Raw genomic sequence first — 14721 nt, 5'->3', positions numbered from 1 at the left:
AAGAATGAGGTTCTGGAGCAACTTTCCAATCGAGGAAGTGCAAGCCACCAACTAGACTCAGAGAATCATGGGGAATCTGTGACAGGCAAAGGCATGGGGAAGCTTGGCTGGCCACAGGGGGAGAAAAAACGTAGCAGCCGTGCATTTGGAAGTTATAATGTTTTGAACCATTTCTGCAAAATACAGAAAAAAATTCCTAAGGGATGCCAGTGTAAACCGACATGTTAACCCATGTTGCCCCATTCATTGCATATGGGGAGTCCGTTCCAGCTATCATAAATTTCCTAATACACAGATGTTTTTATTATATTAAGAAATTGATTTCTAAAGTCTTTTCTATTTTGAGTCTTACCACATCACTCACAGGAGTGTCTACGTTAAGACTACCTGAATGCACATTTTTTTCCGCAACAGAGATTGCTGACTTAGTTTGTAGGACAGATAGAGTTGGTGTTCTCACACTAAACGTGGATATTCCTGGTGCCCTGTTTTTCCTTGTGATTTCAGTATTTGGAGGAGCCCTGAAACGTTTTTCCCCAAGTACAGCATTGCCCTCCTCTACGGCAAGTAAAGAGAGGGCTCCCTGCACAGGCAGAGCTGGTGGCATCATTTTAAGTTCTGACACTGGTATTTCTTTTTTTGCTGCCAGGAAGCACCAGAAGATGGCATGGTTTGTACAGATGCATGCCTGAAAGTGAGTAAGCTTGTGAAAATGCTATTAATAATCTTGAGGAGGGTGTTAAACACTGCCATAAAGAAAAGCAGTGACATGCAGTATTTTAATCCTTATTTCTCCTTTCTGCCGGTAAGGGACAGCAGTGAAGTCCAGCCTATCGTTTCCTGAGTTTGGATGGCACAGAAAGGGGGAGAGGGAAGTGAAAAGGAAGAAAATGTGATGTAATCTTGGTGCAACATAAATAGAAAGGTCAGCCTGCCTGAAAAGAGTATTGATGATAACTGGAAGAGGCGGCAGGCACCCTCCCTTCCGAATTTTGACATAAAACTTTTTGTACCTCTTTAAGAACTGGTCAGTTCAGCCCTGAAAGGCACAGACTGCTTCCCCTTCCCTACCTCGATAACTGGAAAAAATGCTGTGGGGACCACCTGGGATTAACATACTATTTTACCATCTTAAGTACAGTGCCAGCGTCTGCTAGCTTTACAGATTTAGGGTGTAAAGTCTGCTGGTTGTTTCGTCTAAGCGATCATAACGTTAGACAAGGTAGGTGTGCATTTTAAACATAAACGTTTGCGGGATTCTGCAGTATTAGTGGGATCCATGTGGCCTCCCGATATTTCCACCGGAGGAGAGCAGGGGGCGGTCATCCCTCGCGTTGCCCTTCTCCGTGCGTGGGGTCCAGGCCCTCAGCGGAGGGCAGGAGAACTGGTGGAGCTTTGCCTGTTTGGGTCACTGTAGCTTGGCCAACATAGGCAATAATCTGCTTTTTACAAAGAGGGCCAGAAGGGAGTTTGTCCCTTTCTGTGGGAGGAAGGGGAGGACAAGAGAGGCACTGGGTAGGATGCGAAGGGACAGTCTGCTTTTAATTTCACTATAATGAACTGAGCCAGCAGATAAACACTTACTGTATCTTTAGGTGTTTGAAAAACCCAAACAGGCTGGCTACTAAAAGGCAATAACACGTGGGCACATTTGAAGGAGGAAATTTTTCTTTTGATCAGGTATAGAAAGAAAAGGATTGCCTGTGTTGTACCGGAACCCAGTTGGCTTTCTCTCAGCTGAAACTGCATGTTGTGTAAGTTTTTATCAGTTTAATGCAATGTGATATCAATGCAGCAGTTCATTGAGACCACAGACTAACTAGTGAATATTTATCTAGCTTTCTGAAAGTGTAAAGAACTGTGGATATATAAGAAATTACACAAATTCTTAGTTAATTAGTGCAGGTATGAATTTAGGCAGAAGAAGATGCCAGCTAGAGCAATCTCGCCTTCTCCAGTACCATACTTGCTTCAGCGCGTGGCAGCATGTGCCTTGCTGTGGTTGATAACTACTGTACTCTAAAATTCATGGAAGAGCTGTGTGGTTAGTGGGGAGAGGACCTTGTTGCTTTGCTCTTTTTTATCATTGGCTATCCAGAAGCTGACCCAGACCCATTGTCTGGGAGCAGGTTGGTTTGGACTCTGTGATTTGGTCCTTCATTAGTTTCTGAGATGGAGAGCTTCAGACAGAACCTGATTCTGTGTTTGGCAGGAGTAACTGCAGAAGTTGGTGGAGTGCTGTAACATGAAACTGTTTTTAAGGTGACCACAATACCTGCAGGGGTACTTGAGACTTACTTTGTATTCCTGCATGCCTTTTTCAGCAAATAGGTTGTCGGATGTAACAAGGACATCTGGGGACAGTGTCATATTTTCTGCTGGCTTAAAATTTTCCAAAATCAGTGCATCTACACTGGTGGAGAACTTGGCTCAGTTTGAATAAATGTGGGATTTTAACGGAGCTATCAGATAAGTGCACTCAGTTCACTTCTTTTCATCTCCTCTGAGGTGCTGGCTTTCATTTGCTATGGCAACTGGACGGTGTTCTGATGGAGCCGTACACATAAGCACACTGAGTCTCAAAGGCGTATAGTTTGTTTTCTCATGCTAAAGCAAAGCGTGTGTCTATTTGACAAAGAATGTTTGTGTGTGTAGAAGTGTAAAAAGGCAATAATTTCTCTAAATTGGTGGCCAAAGCCTTCAGGCATTGGATAATAATTCCAAATTTATTTGGAGTAAGTAATCTTAAGTGGGATCTAAGAATATCTGCTAAGGATGCTGGAGCTTCCTGATTGTTGGCAGGTTAGGAAAGCTGACAGGTCTTTCATTTGTCAGCTTTTTTCCGTGTCTTTTCACAGTCTGAAGGAACCCAAGACAGGCTCTTTTTTTCTGGTTTGATTGGACCGGTTGATAGTTGGAATTAAACGTTATGTTCAATCATTCTGGAGTTTTATATCTCTGCAGTTTTATGTGAATCACTTTGTGGATGGGATGCTTCCAAGTATAAAGAGTCTAAGGATGACGTAACAAAATGTAAGTTTGAAACTGAAACTATGCTGACCACAGTGGGGGGAAGAAAACTCTGTGCCTATATAAAGCTAGGATTACGGGATTAGTCAGAAGCTGGTAAGGAGCGCAGGGGCTCAGGTTTTAGACGCAGTTCTGCATCTGTAGTGGCGTTGCCTCTCCAGCATGCGCTTTGGTGGATGCTTCATGACATAAGGAGTAGTACAGTTAAGTGCAGCTCTGCTCGGAGAAGTGTCACGGTGTACAGCTAGACCTTTCTTGCTCAACAGATCTTCTCTTTTGCTGTGTAGCTTAATGATGCAGCACTGGATTTTTCAAAAGCTCTCAACAATGGCCTGCCTTCATCTCTTGCTGAAGTCAACAGGAGTTTTACTGTTGACTTGAGCTGAAGCAGACTAAGTGCTTCTGTGGTGAGAGCTTTTGTTGCAATACAGCTTTAACTACAATCCTATGCGTAAGTTGTCCCAGAAGAGACTGATCACAGCAGCACCTGCAGTCCCTGTCCTCAAGCCCTTGATCAGTGAAGTTCTTATCTCCAGTGGCAGCCTTAGTCCAACAACTCCCAGGATGTGCTGATTGGGAAAGGACAATAGATGGCAGGACTGATGCTCATTAAGCTACACTAAATTTGTAGCAACCGCCCAAGGAACATACTCAAAAGTGACTTTTTTTCTCAATTATCTTTAACTTATATTTTCTTTCCAGACTTAGTCTGTGCTGTAGTCACCCGTAAAGAGTCCGGGCCAGATCCAAACCCTTCAAAGTTGGTTGAAAGGTCCCTGGCACACAGCATGGACTCGGTTCCGCTTCTTCACCAGTTAAACTAGTCCTTGCTGCCTTCCGTGAGCTACAGATCAGCCTCGCTCTCCTTGGTAGCTGAGACAATATAGATTTAAAATGGGGAATATATGTTTACCTTCACTCTTGGAAATCCTCAAACATCCAAAAGGGTTTGGTTTGTTTTTAGAAAAGCTCCAACGCTAACGCCAGAGGCCAGGCAGTGACCTGGGAGGTTCCAGATGAGGGTAAAACACTGGTGCTGCAAAGTAAAGGAAAGCAAAGGGAGGTTTCTTCTGATTTGGGAACCTGGTATCAGAATTCGTTCTGCAAAGAGATGTTTCTAAGGCCAAGTTATGCATGCTTGGAAATGGGATTATAATAGGTGTTGTTTGCCTCTTTAATAGGCACTGCAGGAAGCTTTCTCTAATATTGTTGACCTTCAAAACACTTTGGAAACATTGCTCAGTTAAATCAGGCTGGTGGAATGGGGTAGGTCTCAACTTGCTAGGAATATTTAGCTATGGTTATTTAGGCCTAGTGGTTCTATAGCATTTTTGCTTTCTGAAGTTTATTGTTCTGTGGGTATAAGAGCTATGGAAATTGAGTTTCCAATGGTTTTGTGCCTCAGGATTGATTGATCTTGGTGCTTAAGGAAGAGGCAAACTCTGTGTTACCAAACAATTTCATCTGCCATCCAGTGGGAGTTGTGAGCTTTTTGAGGTGAAAAGTTGCCTAGCTGTTAAGGTTGCGGTAAATAGCTTTGTGTCCTTTCCAGCTTAGTAGGAAGTCTTTGCACCCCTTTCAGCACCAGTAACCAACATCTCAGCTTTCCCGTTGACTTCAGTAGGAGGTGGTGGATTCAGCAGTCAGAGGAAGGGCCGAGCACCCTGCTTTATTCCTTCCCAGAGGCCCAGGCTGGCTGCGCTGCCCAGAGCGGACCGCTCTAAGAACCTTACAAATGAAACAAAACTCTCTGGGAATGTGTACGACTTTGATTTAACAAAGATATGGCACAGCTGCAATGTGCTGGAGTTACTGGTCTAAAGGACTGTCTGTTTTTCAAAGAGCTTAGTTTCCTATCCTCATCCCCAAGGTAGCAGCTAATTCTGAGTAAGGGCAGCAGAGCAGTGGACCGCTTGGTACCTGGCTATGGGCTGGGTAAAGCTTAATGTGTTGGCTCAGTGACAGAGAAGGGGAGGACCAAGAAGGTAAAGAAAGGCCCCAGATTTGACCTGACTTGGAATGAATATTCCAGTGGCTAGCTTGTTGGCTTGTGGCTTTGGAAACCTCAGTTCACTTCCCTGTTTTGGTGTTTTCTTCCTGTGCATGTTTTGGCAGGTTCCCTCCAGCGCCTGAGCCTCCTTTTTCATCTCGAAAATGGAGGCAGCAGATCTCCCTTATTTCAAATAATCACGGTAGCACTTTCAGAATAAATATCTTAAAGATTGCTGAGTGCCTAACTATTGTCAGTTTTACAGTGTATATACATTTGTACATACAGATTTTGTAACTGTAATCTTGCCACAGAGATATAAAATATCTGAATTCAAAGATACCTAAATTCAAAGATATACAACTCAGAAATCCCAGGGAAGGGAGAATGTTTTCTCTTCAAAATACAAAGCAAAGCCCTTCTTCCCTACAGTATGGTACAACCACATGGTTGCTTGCTGGCTTTTTTCTGTCAGTAGTCTTGGGGAAATATTTGGCAAGGGAGCTGAAAATCTGGTGGACTAATTCAGGCCAAAATATTGTCTAGAGTTATTTGTATATTCATGCATCTGGAAAGGGCCAAATGAAGCTGGGAGAAATCTCTTTTCATAGGGTTCAGACCCATCCGTGCTAGAAGCCCTAAAAGAAACTCTGTTCTTATGATAATTACAGTTCTTGCTGTCACTGAGATCAGTGACAAATCTTCATTTTACTTCAGCAACGGTACAGGTACTATCAGAAAAACATTCACATTTTCCAGCTGCTATTTTAAGTGAGGATGTGGCCACCTCTCATCTTGCCCTGGCACGGTGCCCCTGCCATGAAGAGATCAGCCAGTTCAGGGAACTGATTCAGCCGTACTACCAAAAAAAAAAAAAAGTTATTTGTTTCCCCCAGGCTCTGGACTGCCTAGTAGGACACCCTTTGCAGGGTTGTGTCTACTGCTTGGCCCAAACTCTTCTTTATGAAAGCAGAATTGAGCTGTACCACTTTGTGGCACACGCCACACAAGCCAGCAATGTCACATATAAGGTAATGGCAGTTTTATTACAAATAGAAAGCATGTGACATGGCTGGTGTTTTTCTGATAGGTTTGCAGCATGCCACATGATGAATTAATCTCCAGGGACATGTAACAAAATCTCTCAGCTTGGTTACTTTCTTCCAGGTAGTGTTCTGTAGCAGCTAACTGAAAACTATTTATAACTGCGTTAGTAAGTAATATTAAATTATATGTTTACTTTTTATGTGAATAATCACAAAAAATTGACATGAGGAATATTATCCATATTCTGTCTCTCAAAAATACGGGTTTTCACATATATATCGGTGTAATCAAGTTGGTAATTTACAGATCCACAGACAAGTCTTCCAAATCCATGGGATGTTTCTTGGTACTAGAGTTTTAGCTGGAAATCTGATGTAACTGACAAATTCTTCTTCCGTCCCGCACGGCTTCTTTGTACTTACCCGTCTATGAACTCTCATCCACAGCAGTCGCTCCTCCTCAAAGCCGGAATAGCTTCAGTTCCTTAACATACCTTGGGTGGAATTCATCTCTGATGTAGTGCACGATCCTCCACTGGAGAAAGTTTGACTTCTTTCTGGGATTAACATTGTTGAAAGAGTTCCCCACTGACCTTATTGAATCTTCATTGTGCATAGTTAGGTGGCATTAAGATACAGAGATTATGCAAAAAGCGTGCATTGTCTGGAAGATATGTGATTTGTTGAAGTGTAATACTGGTCTTGGGGCTCAGTTCCCAGGCTTTATTTGATGTTGGTGGGCTGGAAGGAAGGACTTCACGGGCAAACAGAGGTTCCGGTGAAGTTCTGTCTTCACTTCTGTAGTTCTGGGATGAAGCTTTTCTGTAGTGTAGGCATGAATTGACTGTCTTAGTACCTTTCTGTGCCTCAGTTTCTAACCAAGCATACTCTGCGTTTGATAGTGGCACTGGGTAATTGACCTTTTTGCTTCCTAACTGGGGCCGGCAGGTGAGCGCAGTCCGTAGGTTTTGCTAAACACTCAAGCTGTTCAACGCTACCTCTCCCATTTAGAAAGTCTTTTAGATAAATCCTTTGCCTCTCCCCACCTCTTCAAACGGATACTTAGTCTGGGTTTTGGAATTTAGGCTCTCCCAAGTGCAGGACAGTCATAGTCACATCCACCTCTACCCGTAAACTTTATAATCTATGAGTGAAATATCAAGACACTGAGTGCCTCAAACTTCTGTTGAACTGGGAGGGAGTTGACAATGTCTAGTATCTCTTAGGAAGGGTGGTTAAGTACCTTACAAGGACTGGTTCTCAGCTTGCCAGGCAATTTGTACTATATGATGTGCATCACTCTTGTATTTACTAGTGTACCAGTGCCTCTAGCAACAGTCAGACTTCCTCAGAGATCTTCACAGTCCAGAAGAATTATTTTAAAAGAGTGCCAGGGTCAAGAGATACAGGCTCTGGTTTTTAGAAATACTAAATTCTTCTTAACTAGGTCAGATTTTTGAATGTCTACATTCAGCTAATTTTGATCGTCTTGTCACGATTTTAAATGCCTCTGATTACTGTTCTCTTCAGTAGCCTCCAGGTGCTGCTTCTTGTATGTAGAAAACTTGGCACTTAGGAATGTTTACTCCTAAGGAGTTGCCTTTTGTGAAAATGCATTGATTTCTAGATCAACATCACAATTTTAAATGGCCTTTTTAAACTCCGTTACAAGTAGCTGTTTACAAAGTTCAAAGACTAAAAATTAATTAAAATCTGAGGCGTTCTTCAGTATAAAATATTTAGTTGTTTTCTTTTTCTTTGTTAGGAATGTCAAACGCTTGTGCTAAATTGGCAACTACTGTTAGCTGCTTGTTAATTTGGTTATCGCTTTTTAAAGAGCTGCTAAATATTCAAATGCAGTGCCATTGTTCACGATAACTATGGTCTTCTCTGCATTTGCATTGATAAAAACAGTGGCTTACATTTTGCAGTAGGAGTTAAGTGACTGCACATTTCCTGATGACAGCCTTTTGAGAATGTTTGTCCCTGTTGAGACAGGGCACCAAAAGTTCACTGTTGTTTTTCCCTCAGAAAGCTGGTGGCTCCATACGTGAGAATGGTTGGATGTGGGTAGGGAGAAAGTCCTCAAAAAGACTGAAGAGTCTGCAAGTCTGATCTTGCAGGAACCTTTAAGCCTTCCATGGGCCATATCAGCACATGGGTGGAATGAGTTCTTAGCTTGCTTCAGTGAAAGTGCGTGTCTGTGGCAATTTGTGCTGTATGTTGTGCGTGGCTGTCAGGGAAATAGTAAAGAGTTCACTTCAGTTCAATAGCATAAGTACTCTGGGATTATTTACCTGTCTGAAACACCTCTCCAGAATATACAGATCTCTGATATGTCTCAGTGTCCCTAGTAGCATGGTCACCTCCTAAAAAATGTGTAGAAGAGTGCAATTTTCAAAGAAAGAAGTTCCTCTGATTTTTTTTTTCAGGGTGTGGAACATCATATATTTGCAAATGTAATTTCATTTCTGGAAAGCACCTTTTAAATTCTTGCTTTTATTAAAAGGGCTTCCAGAAGTCTGATCAGAGTCTCTTTAACCCATGCACAGACATGCAGTAGAGAGCAGTTTCTATCTGAAGAGCTTTCTGTTTAGACAAATAAATGTCATAATCCCACTTCCACGGGCAGGCAGCTGAGGCAGGTGGCCAAGGTTGCACCGAAAAGTCTGCAGCAGAGCCAGAAACTGCATCCGGACTTCCCATGTCGGTTTACTCATAAGACCTCCTTGTCTACACTAGCTCCTTTTGCCACCTCAGTTACATGTTTCTCGATAGTTCCTTAGTGCAGTGAGTTCGTGGACATGTGCAAAAGGGGCTGCTCCCCTACGCCGGCGAACTGGGAGAGCGCTGGCCCCTTCCACTTCTGCAGGCCAGAAGAGGTGGTGGCTGGCTCTGACTGCGAGGCAGCGCACTGCAGCGTGCACGCTGGCTCCCCTGCGCCTGTTTGCCAGCTGAAGCACCAAACGGCGCTCCTGATAGCATTTGCTCCTACTTTTGTCGCAGTGTGAAATAAATGAAAAAAAAGCCACTGGCCTCTCCAAACAGCCATAACAAAAAAATGAGAGCAAAGCTTCATTTTTTATCCTCGCTGAAATGTTTATTTGAAAGCAGCACGGCAAGGTGGAATAGTTTGATTTGATTAGCAAGTCTAAATGTATTAGCAGCAAGACAGAAACTATATTACAATTAGTGATAATTAGTTGCACTGATTACTTCAGACTGCAATACTGTTTGACAGATGTTTTTCTGTGGTACAGTATGGAAATATGAGAGCACTTTACCCTTGTGGTGGTTCTTAGTTTTCTTTTTGGTGATACCTTTATCTTGTCATTGTTTGCTAAGAAAGTCTTCACCCCGGCTAGTATAATTTGGGGCTTTACAAATGCAAATAGTCTTTTGAAAGTAAAGTTTAAACAGGGAAAATACAAGTTAGCAGTGTGTCATCTCACGTTGATGCTCGGCAGCCCTAGAGAAGGCCTTTTGTCCTCCATGGAAACAGTTACAACCTGTCCCATCATCTCTGCCTATCATCAGCCCTGTCCTCGCAGTCTGATCCCAAGCCCATTAAATGCCACCAGAGTCTCCCCTTTGACTGCAGAGGACTTTGGATCCCGCGCCTGCAGGGAGAGACGAGCCTCGCCTGCCCGTCCGCTTAGCCCTCGGCCTCTGTAAAACACAGTGGGAACGGCTGGCGTTGGCAGGATTAGCGGCAAAACGATGCTTCACAGGGTAGGATTAGCTAGAGTAAAGCCTGCAGGGGACAGCATCCCGCAGCGAGGAGATGACCTGCTCCGTTGGCTAGCTCGGGCCTACCTGCGCAGAGAAACATGTCAACCAAATTGCCATTTTCAGATTGAGTAGAAAGAGGAGAGGAGAGTGAGCGTTGGGGAACTACCGTTTATGTGTCTATAAACCACCTCATACTCACTGCTTTGTTAGGTACAAGATTATGAAGCATTCCCATAAATTGCAGATACTGTTCAAAAGAGAATCACTTTTCATATTCAGTGTCCTCTCCTGTAGACTGTATCAAATGCTGCCTATGAATCCTGTGACACAATCGTATTCTCTAGTTTTCAGGTGCAATATAGAGCAAGCCCCTCTGGTTCAGCCTCATGGTGATAAACACGTTAGGCTATGACAATCATTCTCTTCCCTAGGAATAAGGTGATACAATTTTGGATGTCTTGCTTTTGGTGTATGAGCAATAATCCCATTATCAGTCATCCAGAATAAACTGAATTATGATATATATTAACATAGACCTGTGCGCCATCCACAAGCCGTGTGGAGACAGATAAGCTAGAAATATGAATTTATATAAGCCAAATGTTTTGGGGCTTCTCCTAAATACATATCTTGTGTTAGTGTACATGTGTTTGGCTTATTGTTTCAAAACAGGGGTTTGCAGACTCTATCAACTACTTCTATCAGTTGCCAGACATGCTAGGTCACAGCAAAAGAGATCATTTAAATGTATACTACACTTCCTTAAACAGTGTAGTAGCAAAAGCCAGACGATGAACATCTGGAATTGCCTGTGGAAAACATTCGATGATTCCTGGATGTGTAGCTCTGTAAGAAAGGTCTCAGTTGCAAATATTGCATGACCAGTCACTTCATGCCTATCAACTTCTTTAGAAATGTGTGTGCATTTCCACCTGGGTGAAGTTATGAGAGTGAAGCACTAATTAGAAGAAAGTGTTGGCCCCCTCTGGTCATTCTGGAGCTGAGAGATTTATGACCAGGACCAGTGTGAAGCTGTATTTCAGACCATGTCATTCGGCAGATCACCTATTCCTTGTGACTGGTCCGGTAACATTGAGCCTTGAAGGATTTTTCGGTGTTGTGATGTACCTGAGATCAGGCGGAGTGACTTGCACCTTACACAGCTCTCCTGGTCAGTTGTTAGGTTGCAATATAAAATCCGGGTAACTGTACAGCAGGGGAGTATCAGCTAACTTAGTCATCGGGAAGGGTTAGGAGAGATTCACTTGTCATGTTTGTTCTCCAGTGGTGGGATCCTGCCTCCTGCAAAGCTCTGAGCACCCTCGGCTCTTGCAAACTTCTGTGGCTGGAGAGCATTTTGCCAGGGAGTTTAGCACCTGGCAGGACCGAGCCCAGAGGTCGCGGTGAGCTGCCGCAGGAGCAGAGTGCTGGCTTCGATCTTGTTTGAGGAGGAAACAGTCACGGAGGTTGGGAGAAGCACACAGAACATGAAATGAAATAAATTTGAGGAGCACATAAGAAACGGAGAGTGGGGGCAGGGAGGCACTAGGCAGGAGTGAAGGAAGGAGAGTGATTAGCTGCCGGCCCGATCACAGCTCTGCCACCGTGCTCCCGCCTGTAATCCCTGCCTCCCACTGTGCGCCGCTCCCTGGCTGGGAGCCTTCCTTCAGGATTACAGAAGTTGTCCCACTTTTTATCTTCCAGCTTCCTTAGATAAAAAAGCCTTTGCTTTTGCGTTGCCTTCTCTTCCTCAGCTTTTGAAGCAACTAATAAGCACAAATTAGTAGCAAACTCCCCAAGCCACTGTTGTACGTAATGCTTTTCCCCCGCCTCCTTTGTTCAAAGATGGGTGAGGGGAAGGATGAGGCTAAGCGATACGGCCAAGGTCATGCTACAAGTTAGTGGCAGAGGTAGGAAGAGACCTCCTGACTTGTATGCAGATCCATAGAGGAGGCATTTTGAAGCTAATAGTCCCTTGAAATCAAAAGCTTATAGCTGTGTTTGCGGAGCTGGACCATATTTCTAACAAACAGCTGCACCATCTCTGTGGTATCTACCTAGTCAGCAGAAGAGGCTTCGCTGAAGTAATTATGCTCATGTGGCTTTGCAGCTGTACTGAACAGGAACTGCACAATATCTCCTTAAATAGTACATTAGCCTTTCCACATGCTCGCGATGCAAACAGAACAATACTTTTCTCCAGATCGAGTTTTACATGCTTATAGTTAGCTGGTCATCGTAATGAGTTGGAAACCATCTGCAAATGCATGTGTTCCTTGGAGCATTAGTGTGCAAGCTACAGCGTCGTGACAGCAGCCCGTAGAAAATTTCCTTTACAGGAATTGTAGAAGGTGGCATGTTTATTAATCAGCTGAAACAGGAAGTTTAAATGAAGGAGAAAAAGGAGAGGAGATGTGAGTCATGTTATGAGGAGCTTAAAATATGGAAAAATTGGATTTGCAGAATTAAAGGTAACTTAGAATGAGGCACTAGAATAGATATAAGGTAACCTTCTGGCTGTCTCACTGTATCTGTCTTGATTTTGGCAGTGCACCTGCATAGGCCATTAAATTGATTGTCTCAGGATATATGCTTGAGATGGAGTAAACTACCTGATATTAATTTAAGAAGAGGTGATAATGGTGTCATGCTGACAGTGTACATTTGTAGCTATCAGCCCTGGCAACTGTTTCTTTGAAAGCTCTGAAATACAAGAGTATGAATTTGCATTAATGAAAAATAAGAAATTAGAGACAGCCCTAAAAATTTCAGTTGGAGACAGCCCCACATCAAGCGATTAAAAACTGTGGGGTTTTTTTTAGAAACATTATCTGGACTCCTGTGTTGATCAGAATATTGTGCTGAGGGCTTGCCATGGCCTGATGCAATCATTCCAGAAAATGGGTGAAAAGCATGCAAAAACAAAATCAACTTGGAGCCCAACTTCACAGTTACGTCTTTTCTCAGTTACTTGGCCAAATGAGAGCCCCTCCACCCAGGACAATATGTAATCTCAGCATGAGTATAAAGTTTAGAGTCACTGCGAATTTCTAAATCTTTCAATTTGACTTATGGAAATTCCTGATAGAATTCTCCTTAAAAATAGAGGCCTGGATTGAGTTATTTGAAAATATATAATTTTTAAAAATAAAAGCCTTCTTCTTTGTCCCCAGTGATGCTTCTGAGAGCCTTTTACCAAAAGGAAGTAAATGGATATGAGCATAGCAACCCCAGATAGCTAGTGCCTGAGACAACTAATCAAAAGCAAAACTCTGAACCCATCTAGACACAAACTGCTGTCGAATGAAGCTTACTTGGAAAAAAAAAATGGAAGGAATGTTTTTTCCTTTGCTGGAGTAGTTCACTTGGACCAGAGTTAGTCACCGTTTGCAGCCATAATAGATGAAGTAATTTCACTGGTGTTTGAAGCTGATAATGTTCCTTTAAGTACAGTGTTACAGGTCATACAGTCTTTTATACAGCTGGTCACCCTCCATAAATCTGTTTTTAAAAATCATTTGGCAGTTGTGGAATATATGACAAGTGTCTTATTAGATCTAATCTTTATATAAAACATAGTTAGCGATGCTCACTTTACAATACTTGCCCTGTTAAATTTCAATTACTATCATGGTTAGGAAACGCTGATTTAAACCAGCCTGCTAGGTGGAATGGAGTGGTGCCTCGGATTTAAAAGAACCATTTTTCTTTCTCTTCTGCTTCCTAGCAGTGTTTGATCCAAAATGGCCTGTGCGAGGTCACGCTGAGTGATATCACACACTGCATGAACAGGCTTAAGCTGATGCAACCAGGTGCAATACGGTGTTTGTGGAGAGCCGTATTGCAAGATTGAATGAGCCCTAAATTCAGGGTAGGTTTGTCTATCTGTTTGCAAAAAAATAGAAGTCTAGAAGTGTCTGAAGTCAGCTGGTAGTGGACATTTGTTGCACTTCATAGATAAGGAATATTACCCTAACGAGTATCTTCTCAAGCTAGCTATTGCTGCGCTCAGGATTATGATTCCAAAGTCATTGGAGATGATGCCGTTGTCTTTTAGCACTGAAAACACCCAGGTATATATCCGAAACACTTTGCAAAATATAGCTTTGTGATGCTTCTTATACATTACTCCTGAGAAGTTTCTTTCTGGGAGTTGTGCCCTGGAAACTTGTGCTAGCTCCTTTTTCTAGGACAACAAATCTGCTGGCTTGCTTTCCCAGCACAGTGCAGTAACATAAAGCATCTCTGGCTTCAATTTCCTCCTGAACCTCTTCAACTTTAATCTTGCAGCCTCCTGCCTTCTCTTGCACAGTTTCCCAGTTATCAAGGAAGTGCAGGGGGTCACTTGGCTTTTCAGGATTTGATTAGCATCATTGTTATGAATCATTCAGTTTGTTTGGTACCAGCAAAAGTGATCTGAGTAGCAATTTGCAAAATCTGATTTAGGATTTAACATCACTTAAAAAAATTAATTAGTGCCACTGTTGAGGGCTCTCAACTTTGTACTTTCATACTGATGAGCTTAGTGCTGGCAAAAGGCAAGATATAAACAATCCAGCAAAATCAAGTGCCTGTTTGTGTGCTACAGAGCCTATACTCCCTTTTAGATGCCCAGTGCTGCAGTGCATACACCCCTTCCCCTTCTATTTAAATCTGACTATCTTATTCTGTGTACGTCTCTTGTTTGGAGAGCGAGTCCCTCAAAATGGAAGCTGTAGTAACATGCTGCTATTAATAATGATAGGTGTTGCACAGGCAATCACATGTCCATCATTTCTCTGTGGATATAGCTTTCTGTAATCCTACTATAAATTAATTCACAGGGCATTCTGCTGCCTTGCTTCTGTAAGAATTTGAAACTGCAAAATCCATCTCGCTTATGACCAGGGCTTATTTAATGGCCGGGGCCAAGTTTGCCTCTGG

The 14721-nt window shown here is 42.8% G+C and overlaps 1 protein-coding gene across 5 annotated transcripts in view; it reads left to right on the top strand.

Moving 5' to 3' along the window:
• Nucleotides 1–14721, top strand: part of PHF21B (PHD finger protein 21B) — a 167371-nt gene that overhangs the window by 17181 nt on the left and 135469 nt on the right. Inside the window, exons 1-2 of one of the 5 annotated variants that reach the window (XM_068951402.1) lie at nucleotides 835–1222; nucleotides 1681–1754. The exons of 3 other annotated variants lie outside the window; for them this stretch is intronic. The gene's annotated coding sequence lies outside the window, so the exon portion shown is untranslated. Of the gene's footprint in view, nucleotides 1–834; nucleotides 1223–1680; nucleotides 1755–14721 lie in introns of those variants that run through there. One more of the 5 variants, XM_068951413.1, reaches the window with a different exon arrangement.

Source organism: Struthio camelus, chromosome 1, assembly GCF_040807025.1.
Source record: "Struthio camelus isolate bStrCam1 chromosome 1, bStrCam1.hap1, whole genome shotgun sequence".
Taxonomy (NCBI): domain Eukaryota; kingdom Metazoa; phylum Chordata; class Aves; order Struthioniformes; family Struthionidae; genus Struthio; species Struthio camelus.
The sequence above is the reverse complement of the archived record's forward strand: the minus strand, read 5'-3'. Positions and strand labels throughout refer to the sequence as shown.